Source organism: Rhododendron vialii, chromosome 5a (assembly GCF_030253575.1).
Source record: "Rhododendron vialii isolate Sample 1 chromosome 5a, ASM3025357v1".
NCBI lineage: Eukaryota > Viridiplantae > Streptophyta > Magnoliopsida > Ericales > Ericaceae > Rhododendron > Rhododendron vialii.
In genome coordinates, this window is record NC_080561.1 from 5,652,772 (window position 1) to 5,666,529 (window position 13,758).

General features: G+C 39.1%; 1 pseudogene; it reads left to right on the top strand.

Moving 5' to 3' along the window:
- Window positions 1–6,796: 6,796 nt before the first annotated feature.
- Window positions 6,797–8,507, top strand: LOC131325529 (tetraketide alpha-pyrone reductase 1-like; annotated as a pseudogene).
- The last annotated feature ends 5,251 nt before the right edge of the window (window positions 8,508–13,758 follow it).

The window sequence follows — 13,758 nt, forward strand, 5'->3', positions numbered from 1 at the left end:
GGGTTCGGTACGTGACATAAGGCATCGTGTTAGACTTTGAGGGATAACGTGAACCTGAGGTATTTAATGATGTACAAAAGGACATGTTTATGAGTTTATAATATATTGAATGATGATGAATGAAAGCATGTGACCTTGGGAAGTGTTGTCTCCTTGTATTCGGATTGTTAATGCTTATGTGTTTCGCCGCAACCTAACTTCTTAGAAAGGTTTACACCCCAAGCGTAGGGCGAGGTCGTTGAAAGCATAATAACCGGTAAGACCGGAATCATTCCCACAGAGAAATCTTCTTTAGCAAATTTGGATTAGATGTTGCGCACAGAGTTGTGGCATTCAAGCGGCCAACTTTGGAGTTTTGATTCGATTAACGAAATTAAACTTGGAAATAAACTAGATTAGAGATGGTCAAGTCAAAAGGATCGATTACTCACGACTTAGCCGTCAAACGGTTCCTTCATCTAACTCATGAGTGGACCGAAACCGTCCGGATTCCACTAGAAGAATTAAAAGCTGAAGACTACTTATAACTTAATTCAAAGCTCTAATTCAAATTGAACTCATTTAACGCAAGTAAGAGATGAAAAAGGATCATTCGCACGCGTAGGATTATCAAGCACGTAGCATAAGGCGATAGACTTCATTGATCAAAGAAGCCACCAACCCCATGATCAAAGCTAGAAATCATGGCTTTAATTCATTCAAAACCTTGAGATTAAGCTAAAGTTAAGAGAAACCATTTAATGGACTAATCCATAGGGTGAACCTCACCCCATGACCGAACCGATTAACTACTCACTCATAATAAAAAGACTAGAAAAAGAGTTAAGCATGGAAAACATGATTCACCGATGAAAACGGAAATAAACTTGATTTATGAGAAGATTTAACAAGTAGCTACAACATTAATACATGAGAAACCATCAAAACACTTAAACTTACTTGAGTTCTTAAAGAAAATAACTTGAAAAGCTTGAAAGACTAACAATGGAAATCCTAGAGCAAAAACTAGAAAACTAGGCCTAAAACTAACTAATGGCCTCTATCTATTCCATAAATGGCTTACAAAGCTATTTATAGGCCTTACAAATTAGCCATAAAAATGGACCAAAAGGCCTCCAAAATATCCCAAAAACATACTAGAAGTAGAAACTTTCCATATATGGAAGGTTGAAAAAGTTAACAAAAATCTGCACTACGGGCTTTGGTACCAATACCTAAAAAATGAGGTATTGGTACCAACTGAACTGTCTTTCAATTCGGTATGATGGTACCAATACCTAAAAAATGAGGTATTGGTACCTCTGTGCAAAAACTGCAGAACTGAACAGCTTGGTTCACCAAGCCTTCTTGTAGTCCGACGGCCTTCCAATACTTCATTACATGATCAATGGGACTTGGCGGAGGTGTCCCTAGTGGCCTTGGAGTCTCGGATACCCTCGAGGGCCATCCTCGATGCATATGCCTTGCTTGAAACACTTTGGCATACTCCTTGCCATCTCGACCACCGAACGTCCTACAAGGCTTCTTAGAGTGCCATTAGGTTCCGGTGACAATGAAACATGTGTTGTCGGGCACTTGGACTATTGGCTACTTCCCGGAACATCCCTTGGGGTACAAAATCGCCTTATTAGCACATTTACCTGAAACACATACAAAAATACCTTACGTGCAATATGGGATAAAAACGACAACATATATGTACAAACACAACATACTAGAGGACTTAAGCACCAAAAATATGCATTATTGGGTGCTTATCATTATGTGTTTATGTGAGTTGTGAATTTTGAATTGAGGGTCCTGTAACGCAAGGTGTGGTAATGCGGAGGCTCTAGAGGGCCCGTTACGCAAGGTGTGGTAAGGCGGAACCCCGGATAGAAAGAGCGTTCACTGTCACGGATGGGGTGGTAACACAGTTGAATTTCTCATAAAATGAAGAATGTTGAAGTTGATGTCAGAAGTATACGTTGTTACTTGAACTGTTTGTTGCTTGAGATGATGACCGTTAAAGAAAGAGATAAACAACTGACTCTACGAAGGATTTGAATAGAAAGGAACTTGTCTTTGTTTGAAAAAGGATTTTTATTAAAATCCTCCAGCTATTCTTGAGCGAATCAACGGTTTTCGGTATTCGTGCGCAGAATCAACGGACTCCGGCTATTCAAACTCGAATCAACGGAGTTTGACTCGTAGAGGTCGAGAGTATTTCTCAAAATTATTTTGAAAATCAAAAAGGAATGTTTTCTTTTATGAAAAGAGGCTTGATGGTAAATGGTAAAGGATGGGAAAGTCAAGTGTGGCATTCATTTGAGGAGACTTGAATTGGTTTGAGAAATTGTCGTTGTCATTTTGATTGATGTGTGTTTAACGCTACCTCTAGATTGATGTATAAATGGCTAGGCATATCTATAAGACGTATTGAATTCCGTAGTCGTTGTTCGTCGATTTTATTGTGCCTTTTGTACCTTCGATCGTTCATTGAAAATCATTCACTCTTATTGCGCGTTTCATCGCATTTACATATAGCTTGAGTATAGAAATTTCTACTGGGCTAGTGTAGCTCAACCTATCATTTTCAGGTATATCTCAAAGACTTTGACGCGAAGTGCATGGTGTGCATGCTTGATCTCATCTCTTTTGAAAGCCGCCGAGAAATGATTTCATCGTCTTTTGTATGATCTCTTGGAAAGATGAAATCGAAAATTTATTTGAAGTCTTTTAATTTCAAATATTATGTAACCTCTAAATTTTACTCTTTTAACTAGCTATGGAATTCGGGCCATGGTGCCAATGTTGTAAATGTTTAAACTTGGAGAACTTGGTTTGTAAATAATCTTTTGAAAATTCTCTTTTGGGTATAATATATATATTGTGCAAGGATCATTTATTGAAATAGATTATTTATTTATGTTGAAAATTGAGGGCGTGACAGGTGACTGGTCAAATGTTAATGTGGTTAATTTTGTGTTTTTTGAGTTATTTATTTATACAAATAGACTAACAAAAAATTTGTGAAGGGGTAAAAAAGTAAAAGCACAAGTTTTGTTAGCAGAAGTTACCTGACAACTCTGACAGGGGAGGTAAGTGCAATTTCAGAAACATGAGGGGAGGTTTGTGGTGTTGTTAGAAACCTCAGGGAAGGTAAGTGAAATTTACCCTAAAAATTATTGAGATCAAATGTCGATTAATGCCTTTTCAAAATGAATTTACCTATTGTTAAAATGGGTTTAATTGATTTGATTCAGTATGGCTGACCCCATTTTCATAAAGATAAATGCATTGCGAACAGGTATTAGTTGGAACCCAATTTTTATAATTTTTGACACTGATATTAGTCTCAAGAAGCTCTACAAAATGAACAGATCCGATCATTAACATGATCCATGCTCTTGTGCCCGAAAAATGCTGACTGAGAATCTAACTACTCCGTATTATATCTGCAATTTGTTGCTCCTTTTTTCGGGGCTAGGAAGTGGCTACTTACTCATAACAGAAGATAGAGCCTTTCTTTTTCTTTCCCGATCGCGCGTGAAACCTCAAATCGTTCTAATCAATGTTTTTGTGACAAATGGACACTCCCTTATTTATTTATTTTGGAGAAACAGACATATATATATATATTAACAATGAAACAAATACAAAGCACACAAAAGGTCCCACTACAAGAAAAAACAATGAGAAATTTGGAAAAATAGAAAAACCAGCTCCGGTATTGTAACCCACGTCTCAAATGTGGGTGAAAAGATCTCGATCTGCATCAAGCTATAAAGAAAGATCCTTTATTTATAACTTATAAGTATTTAATTACCCTGAACATGATAAAACTTTAGTCTTTGCTTTTTTAATTTGACTTGCCCTGTTGCCTGCCATCACATGGACCATTATGGCATTATTGCATGATTATTTTAGGAGTATTTTAGTAGATCTTGATATGTTTTTCAATTGCATCAACATGCGTGCAATCTGATCTCAAAAGCTAAAATAATACTTCATTCGTTTCTAAATAAATATTCGGCGCTCAAACCTATATACCTTTTAAAAGAAGTATTTTTTGGTTAAAAAATTAAAAGAAAATCACAATTTAACAAAAGTCATTGATATCTATTAATTTGTGAAAAAGATTTAATTTGATGTGTAGAAAAAAATGCATCTTTTTAAAGACCTAAATTAGTGCGCCGGACATATATTTAAAAACGGAGGAAGCAATAGTATTTGTTTTCTATTGTAGTTGAGGAATGCAAAGGCAACATTGAATAAAAAACTGTAAATAAAATTCAGCACCTTTGGTTGGACTTCCTACTTCCAACCTTAAATCAGACAAAAACAACAGCCCACAAGGCACAAGCAAGAGATGACTTACTTGAACTACTCATCCTCTACTGCTTGGGTAAAGGTCCTGTCCAGTTTTTTATGGTTCATTTTTGTCCAGTTTGATTTTTTTGGCCCGTTTCGGATTCACAATAATAATCGAAAACGTTTATTTTGTAAAATTCATTAGCTACTTTGACCCATTTCAAAGACCATATGCATCGGATCGATACTGATGAATGCTCTTGACACCTAATTTGACCCTACCACTTGCAAATTCAAGTTTGGAGCAACATTGCCCGACGCAGAATTCAACATTTGCACGCCGGAGGCAAATGAAAAAATTCAAAATAAAGTACAGTACTTGAAATGGGCTGTTATTCTACTTTTACACTTGGCCAACATCAGTGGATGGGAATAGACATTACCCTAACAGGAATTTCGGTGCATTAATTGGTAAGTCTCCGTGCAAGAGCAATCAGTGTGGCCAACTTCAGGTGGGGAACGGATGAGGAGATGAAGCTCCATAGGCCGAGCTCCCTTTTAGTTGGCACGTTCATAACCAAATAACACCTTCCCATATATCCCCATTTTATCAAGGTGTAATTATGTTTTTTACATTTTTTTTTAGAAGCGTCTGTTTAGGATGTGGAAAGGAATCATTATATTGTATTATGTTTTAGTACGGTAGATGTTAGTCAAATTCTTATTGGGCCAGTTCGTGAAAGAGTTGGAAGACAGGGTATTTTGCTCAAGCAAAATCAACTTCTTATTAGGCTGGTTCGATTTTTGCTCAAATATATTTTGGGGCCTTAATAAGAATCGACCCATTAGGTCGAAGAGGTAAAAAAGAAAAAAGGGACGAGCATCTCTCTTTCTGGCTTGCGAGAAATCTCCATATATATAAGAGAGTTTTGGTGGCTGCTCGAAGACCGATCGAAGTTTGATTAATTAATTGGTAAAAGTCCTTCGAGAGGCTGGTTTTTCTTTTTCTCTACGTAACTTTGGTGTTTTCCACGTAACTTTGGTGTCTCGTTGTTTGGTTTATTTTTGCTGTGGCATTAAAGTCATCTAGTAAGGCAAAGTTAATACTCCTAGCACCACTTTAGAGATTTCAGAAGAGAGATCCATTTTTATTGCAACACATGCAACTGTCCACAAGAATGGCCTATAAAATGCATGCCCATTTGCTGTATCGGGGGATCCCAAAAATCCCAAAAAGAGCTATCTCCAAAATCTCCGAGGCCGAAGCCCTCCAAGTTTAGGTTCGGGAAAAACACTCCCGATCCCCACAAGTTCATTGTAAGCCAGAGTTACACGACAACAATTATATAGTTAAAAATAAGTACGGATCGAATTTTGTGCTATTTCTAGTTATATTTTTGTCTAATTTAATTTCTGAGCACACCTCTGTAAAAATCCACTGCACAAGGTGAGAAAGATGTAATCCTATGCAAGAGGTATTTTCCCCTTTTCAATTCAAATTTTCAGTTCAACTCAAATGGTTTTTTTTTTTTTTACTTAGATTAATATCACAACAATGTTCTTTTCACCTAAAACCAAAAATAAGGTTGCATTGTTCGGATTACCGTTTTGCACCCTTATTTTGGTATAAATGAAAAGATCATCATGAACCGAGGTGTTCTTTTCGTGTATATAAGGATGGCGTTAAAACTTAAAAGTACCCAGCGACCATTTGTCAATGATAATGTAGCCACAATCGAGTTCCCGTGATTCTAGGATTCCACATGCCTTAAACACGAAAAGAGGACTAATGGTCATGTTATCAATAAGCAACTCCATTGCATACATTTTATATTATTTATTTGCCAAGGATAATTATTTGAAAAATAAAGTATCGAGAGGACAATATGGGGTGCCTAACACCTTCCCGGCCCACACATAACAGTAAATTCCTGAATCCATTTCTGTTTTTGCAAACCCTCAAATGGGAGTCAATTATAAGCCATGTTTGAAAGAAGAATTTGCTCAAACGGAAATATAAAAAAAGAGTTAAAACCATTTTCTTTGCAAGACGGTTTTAACGGGTGACTTGACACACCTGAACTCAATGTTAGGTGGCGACTCCATTTTCAAATAAAAGTCCGAGTCACAACTGCAAACTCAATATACATAATCGTCGCATTTAAAAGTCATGATTTTGGAAGTGTTGTCTTTTTGCCCTACAAAGTGGGTTGGGCAACCGCCGGTAAAAATCGGGGCGCGACAAATGCCTTATCGAAATACAGTTATCTTAAAACAAATACACTTATCACACTGGATCAAATCCATTTGTTTGAAGATAAATATGTTCCAATAAGGTATCCATCGGTACCAGACGAACATGGTTTTTTACGCGGTCGAATTACTTGGCGAGCTTTACAAAATGAATGTTTTTGATCATCATTGTGAGCCTGTCCCGGGCCATTTCTCATGCTCATGTGCATGGCTCATAATTATATATACCCCAGAATGAGATAGAAGGTGGTGGAGGCGTCAACTGAAGCACAATCAGATTAATCACAGGGAAATACAAATGGGTGACAAGTTTGAATCCAAAGGCAGAGTGTGCGTGACAGGGGCATCTGGTTTCGTTGCTTCTTGGTTGATCAAGCGACTCCTCTTGTCCGGGTACCACATCACCGGGACGGTCAGGGGACCCGGTATATATCCCCGCTTCCCCTCGATCTCTAAAGTGCATGACGGAGTTAGGATTTCATTTTGGAAAGTAACGAAATTGGGTAGAAACGTTCACATAGCGATAAAAATATGACGTTCTAAGATTTTTGCGCCCATTTTTCAAAGTCTTAACTTTAAATTCATACAAACAAAGTAAATATGGACAAATGACAAATCAATTTTGGCTATTGCGTTTCAACTCAACCTATTTATATTGGTTTCTTCCTATTGAATTTTTTTGAAAAATATGTAGGTTATCTAACATACTTTTATACAAAACCAAAATGAATTGTCACTGCCTGCAGGGATGTAGGTCGAGCGGTCTTGTAGTCTGCCATTTTCAATTTTTTTTAAAAAAAAGTCTGGTTCTCTTCCTACATTTTTCCTTCTTTCCTGGTAACGGAGGAACAACTTTACAACTAGGCCAATAGTCTGCCTACATTCTTTTCAGTATGTAATGAAAGGGTTCTGTTCTTCTCTGTATTTGTATGGCAGGAAATGAGAAGAAATTGGGGCATCTGTGGAGGCTGGAGGGAGCCAAGGAGAGGCTCCGGCTGACCTGATGGAGGAGGGAAGCTTCGACAACGCAATCATGGGGTGTGATGGTGTCTTCCATTCTGCTTCACCTGTACTCGGCCACTGCCCATCCGATCCCAAGGCAATTCTTTTTCTCCTTCCCTTGTCTAAACCATTCAAATCAATCAGCAAAATTCATTACTTGGAGTACTTGAATTAATGATGATGTCTTGAGTTGTGATCGGTCTGTTTAAACTGGGATTGATCAGGCTGAAATCTTGACACCTGCAATTGAGGGTACTTTGAACATCTTACGTTCGTGCAAGAAGAATCCATCGCTGAAGCGTGTGGTTCTCACCTCTTCCACGTCGACAGCAAGACAAAGAGACGATTTCGATCCTAGAATACCTTTGGATGAGTCGTCATGGAGTTCCGTGGAACGTTGCGAAAGACTCCAGGTTATCATATCAACATCAAGTATCCTCTCAGAATATCAATAATTGCAAATGCAGTTGTTCTACTAACAACCTAAGAAGTTTTTTTTTTTTCCTCTTTGTATAACTTCATCTCATATCTAGTTGATTTTGTTATTTTAAGATGTGGTATGCTCTATCGAAGACCATAGCCGAAAGGGCAGCATGGGAATTCTGCAACGAGAACAAGACTGATCTAGTGACCGTTCTCCCCTCATTTGCCGTCGGGCCTAGTTTGTCTCCTGAGTTAAGCACTACAGCATCTGATGTCCTCGGCTTGCTTCAAGGGAGCACACTCCTAGTTTGTTACCAATTTCGTACTAAGCCTTTTCACTAATCTGGTTGTTTCTAACATGGTTGTGTTGCTTCAAATATAAAAAACAGGCAAGACGAAGAGTTTTTAGCGGCACGGAAGGATGGGGTATGTGCACATTGACGATGTCGCACGATGCCACATCCTTGTCTATGAGCATAAAAAAGCTCATGGACGATACCTTTGCAGCTCGATTGTTCTCGACAACAATGAGTTGGTCTGGACAACATCGTTGTTCCATTATTGTTGGAACAAGTACAGTATATTTAAAGAGAAAATCTTTTTAACGGCGGAGCCTTGAATAGTTGTTTACGGAGTTAATCGCAACCGTCTAAAAGTGTTTCAAACGGTCCAAATATTAATAAATTTGTTCCGGGCAAGAGTTAATCTTTTCCCCGAAATTTTTTTTATTAAAATCTGGACCGTCCAGAACATTTTTAGACGGTTGCGATTGGTTGCTGTTATAAAGAACTTGTTCACGGCTGAGCCGTGAATAAGTTTCTCTCATATTTAAATGGTGTTTCGATGAACATGCAGTTCAGTTCAGTAATTGGAGACTTTGGAGTAAACACATTAATATCATTTCTGTAGACACTCCGATCTGGACTTCTAGATTAGTTTACTTACTGTATTTGATTCCCTGATGATGAAATGGATCAAGAACACACCGGGGATGATAGCATGTTTGAATTTTGAGTGTTTGTAAAACCATTGAACCCCTAACCTACCAAAACCCTTCTAGCACGTGTTGGTTGAGAACCAATGCGCTCGGGTCGAATTGCCATGTGTTGGTCAACAGTCAAAACTTGACCGTTGACTCACGTGTGTTGGTTTGGTCCGGGCGCGCCAGTCCCTGATCTGCGCGCACTGGTTAAATTTGCAGCCGACCCTTTCATTTTTCATTTCTAGAAGGTTTCTGAAAGGTCTCCATTAATAGAATGTTTCTAGAACATTTCCATTAATGGAAACTATTCCATTAATGAAATGCTTTCCATTAATAGAAGATTTCCATTAATGGAATAATTTCCACTTATGGAGTACTTTCTATTAATGGATGGTTTCTATTAATGGAGGGTCTTCCCCCTATAAATACCCCCATATGTTTCCATTTGTAGGGTTAGAAAAATCTATACACCTTGGGTTCCAAGTTTTCAAAAGGTTACAAAAATACACATTTTGGGTGACATACAAACCCTAATCCCAAGAGCATAGCTTGTTCTTTCTTCTCTAAACACTCAGCCATCACTCAAATACCTCATTAAACCTCAAACCTCAAAGCTCAAACATTCATTCAAACCCAAAAACCAAAGGTATAACACCTTTGTATTGCTTACTGTTCTGATCCCCGAGGGGAGCTGGCAGAGTCAAGACTGGTAATCAATACCATGCCCTGGCCCTAAAACTGGTAAGGTTTCAAAAACCATAGAGGCAAGAACCAGCGTGCGTCGGTCCCATGTTCGTGCGCGCCACTTTGTGGCAGCGCGAGTGTATCTGCGTGGGGATTGGTGTCCTATTGTTTTATGTCTTTCTTTATATATAGATCATTGTAAGCATGCTAAAAACCAGTTTACTACTTTCTAATGTTAAAACTGCTAACTTACATTTTAATACTTAGTTCTGTTATGTTGGAATACCAATTGGGGTATGGGGTATATCTGGACATGTCCCAGAACCCCAGTCATGTGAGAACAAGTACTGAAAAATAGCTTTGATGGGCGCGTGCAAGTTACCAACCCGTGCGCGCAGGTGGGCTTGTTCCAGTGATTTTTCAGTGCGTTGCTCTTTCATGGGTGACTTGGCCTTAAGCCATTGTTTGTGTTTCCACGCTGTTTATGGGGTGTTTTGTTTATTTGTTGGGCTTTTCAGTTTTTAAACTGTGTAGTGTAAATACTATAAACTGTTTGGTTTAGACCTGAGTGTACACTGATCCTTCCAGAACCCAGAGGAGGGTAAAAACAGAGGCTGCGAGCAAAGCAAATATGCGTGCGCATGTGTAGAATTCACGCGCGCAGGTTTGAATCACATGCAGTGATCCGCGTGAACTGGATCAGTGCATGTAGATTCTTTTTTGTGTACATCAATTCAATACAGTGCGTCGGGTTTGCTCTGTTAAACAGAATCTGTCCTTTAACCTATTTACTGCTTTTGCATCCATGCTATCGATCACATCTTGCAATGTGTTACAATTTTAATCCCCATAAAACTGTTCCTTACCCTAAATGGCTAAAGAATTGATTAATCAAACAGAATCGCAAATGTTTTCGCAAATACTCAAGTAGAGATCGATCTCTGGATTGGGAGAGAGAGGTGCCTTAAAACCCTTCCCCTCTCGTAACCTGGCTCCCGAACCCAGATATGGTTATGACGATTGATACCTTCACTTTTTCAAATCAAACAGTGTAAAAAGCGTTTCAAGTTCGGTTCTTTGAGTGTCGGACCTTCAAACTCAAGTAGCGACTCTCTGAATTACGAGTGCTCGTCCCGCTTAGCGCTCCCTCGATCCGACTTTAAAAAGAACGGAATATTTTTAAGGGCACGTTGCCCACAATTTCCTTAATTTTTTTGCATTACCATTGAATATTTTGTTTTAAGGATCTATTCACAGAAGAGAATGGTAGATGCGTTCCAACCAAATCGGTGGAACCGGTAAACTGACCAGGATCAGTTCAACCCATGTGATTTGTTTGGTTTTACGGATGAATTGGGAAAATTTAGGCTAAAAATATCTCCATATAATGCGTTTAGAATTCAAACTTTAAAAAATATCTTTAGGCTCGTTAATTTCTCAACTCTGCTTGACTCAACTTGTTTCGTGGTAGCAAAATATTCGAAGTCCTAGTTTAAAAGCATTTCAACTTTTGTTTTCTCTCACTTACTTCTTTCTCCTCTCCTCTCAATCCACCTTACGGTTCTGGACTTCAACTCTCCTCTCATCTCCTCTCTCTTGTGTTACGGATTTTGGTTGAAAATATCTCTCTTTTTCAAGTGAGAGTTTAGATCTCCCCTGATCTCCCTCTATTTTTGGGTTGACTGCCACTAATCTATTGTGGATAAGGAGCTCTGGCAACGATGGTGGAGCCCGGAGCTCTCGCTTGATGCGTATTTGGTTCTTCCAAAACCCAATCATGAGTCTTTAGTATTGTTAAAAAAAACAAAAAACAAATAGTACCAACTACAAGGCCACGTGGACCGGCCTGAGTCCGGTAGAATTTGTCATATTACTAACTAGAGTTGATGGAAATTGGTTCGGCCACATTTGAGTCCGAAGGTCTCGTTTAATAACGGTGATAGATGGTTGAGATTTGTAAGGAGATGAGATTATGATTGAGATTGATAACGAGAAGGAATTATTAATGAGAATGGATTGGTAATGAGTATGTTTGGTTAGGATATGATTAAATGATGTGATTATTAATATCGTGTTTGTTTCATATGGAATAGGATTGAATTGATAGTATAAATTTTTATTTTGCCCCCTCCCCCACCCATACAACAACACACATGCACACAGGAGAAAAAAAAAAAACCCAAGGAAAAAAGTAAAAACACCCAGCACACAAACGCACCACTTTTTCCTACTTTACTCTCACTCTCTCTCCACCTATGCTACACCCACTAGGGATGGCAAAGTGAACCGAACCGATGGGCACCCGAACCGTAACCGAAAATTTTCCCCGAACCATAACCGAAAAATTCCCCGTGGGTATGGGTATGGTTGATGCCTTGGATAACCGAACGGGTATTGGTGCGGGTATGGTTTAGTAGATCCCCGAACCGATCCCCGAACCGAACCGAACTGAAACATATATATATATATATATATATATATATATGTATGTATATGTATATATATAATAAAAGAGATCAGGGGTTGAAGTGCAAAGTTCCAAATACTCTATGGACCAGCTTGTTGCATGTGTTAAGGTCTAAGGACCTAGAGTGTGATAACTCTTTATATATTTAACAGTGGGTGATCAGGATTCAGGGTTCAGAATCAACGCCAGAGTCCAAACACCCTCTCTCGCCTCTCTCAGAACACGCCAAAGTCCACACCCCTCTCGCGGCGCCGACGATCTTCCACACCTCTCTCGCCGAGTCGCCGTCGATCAGCCTCACTCCAGGCACTCCTCTCGCCGTCCATCATTATCACTTTGAAGAGGTGAAGACTGAAGGTTCCATTTCTGTTCCATTTTTTTTTTAACAGAAAAAAAAAAATCAGTTTGTGTTGCTCGATCTGTTGCTCAAACGGGGTTCCATTTCTGTTCCATTTTGGAATCTAATATACGTTCATTAATCCAAGTTGTTGTTTGTGTTGCTCGATCAGTTGCATTGCTTGATTAGTTTAAAGAAATCAGTTTCTAGATCTGCTCTCTCTCTCTCTCTCGTGGTATTCGGTTATCCATTCGGTTCGGGGATTACCCGAATCCCGTTTGGATCGGTTATGGTTCATTCCTCCCCTCCCCGTTCGGGTATCGGGGCGGATTTGGTTCGGCTTTCGGTTTCGGGGATCGGGTACGGATATACCAATATCCGCCCCGAATGCCCCGAATGCCATCCCTAACACCCACAGAAAAACCCAACCAATCGGAGATTAGGATGACGACGATGATGTCTATGGACCCATTCTGCTTTCTCAAAAAACTTGCTTTTTCAAAATTACGATGACGACGACGATGTCTATGGCCCTGTTCTGCTTTCTCAAAAAACCTGCTTTTTTAAAAAAAATGTAATTTTGAAACTCAAATATAATAAAAATGAAAAATAATTTTTCGATTTTTTTGCACAATTTTAAAGATCTCAATGGGATTTATCAAATAAGATACAGATTGATAGAAAAATTATTTTCGTAAACACATGATTTTTGAGTTTCAAATTACTTTCTTTTTAAAAAAAGAAGGTTAACAAAGAAACTGGAGCGGCACCTATGACGACGAAGACAATGACCCAACCAATCTCTATCTGCACATATACATACATATTTTGTGTGTATGTGTTTTTGTGGTGGTGGTGATCTTTTGCTCCGGTGGTGGTGGAGATCGATCTGTTTCTTCAGTGGCAGTTTTGTCTTTCTTTCTTCATAATACCTAGGATTTGATTATTAATACTAGGGTTGTAGATATATACCGTTTCGTATCGGCCGGTACGTTCCGTTTTAGCACAAATTCGGTAACCTTGACCTCTATTTCGGTCTCGTCCAACTTTCCGGCTATTCTCGGACGATTCCGCCGTACTGGGCAAATCTCGGCCGAGATGTAGTTACCGGAAATTTCGTTTGGTATTTTGCAGATCGCAACCAACAGAGAGATAGGACCAGGGTTGGAGTTTTTTAGCGAAGGCCCACTCGTCTCCGACAACAAGCTCGCCGACGCCGTCTTCTTCAACTCCTTCGAAGGCGACTAACCGAATGGGGAGCTTTGAAGGAGGAATCGTCCACGACATCGTCGCTGCTTCCACTTAATTTCTGAATCG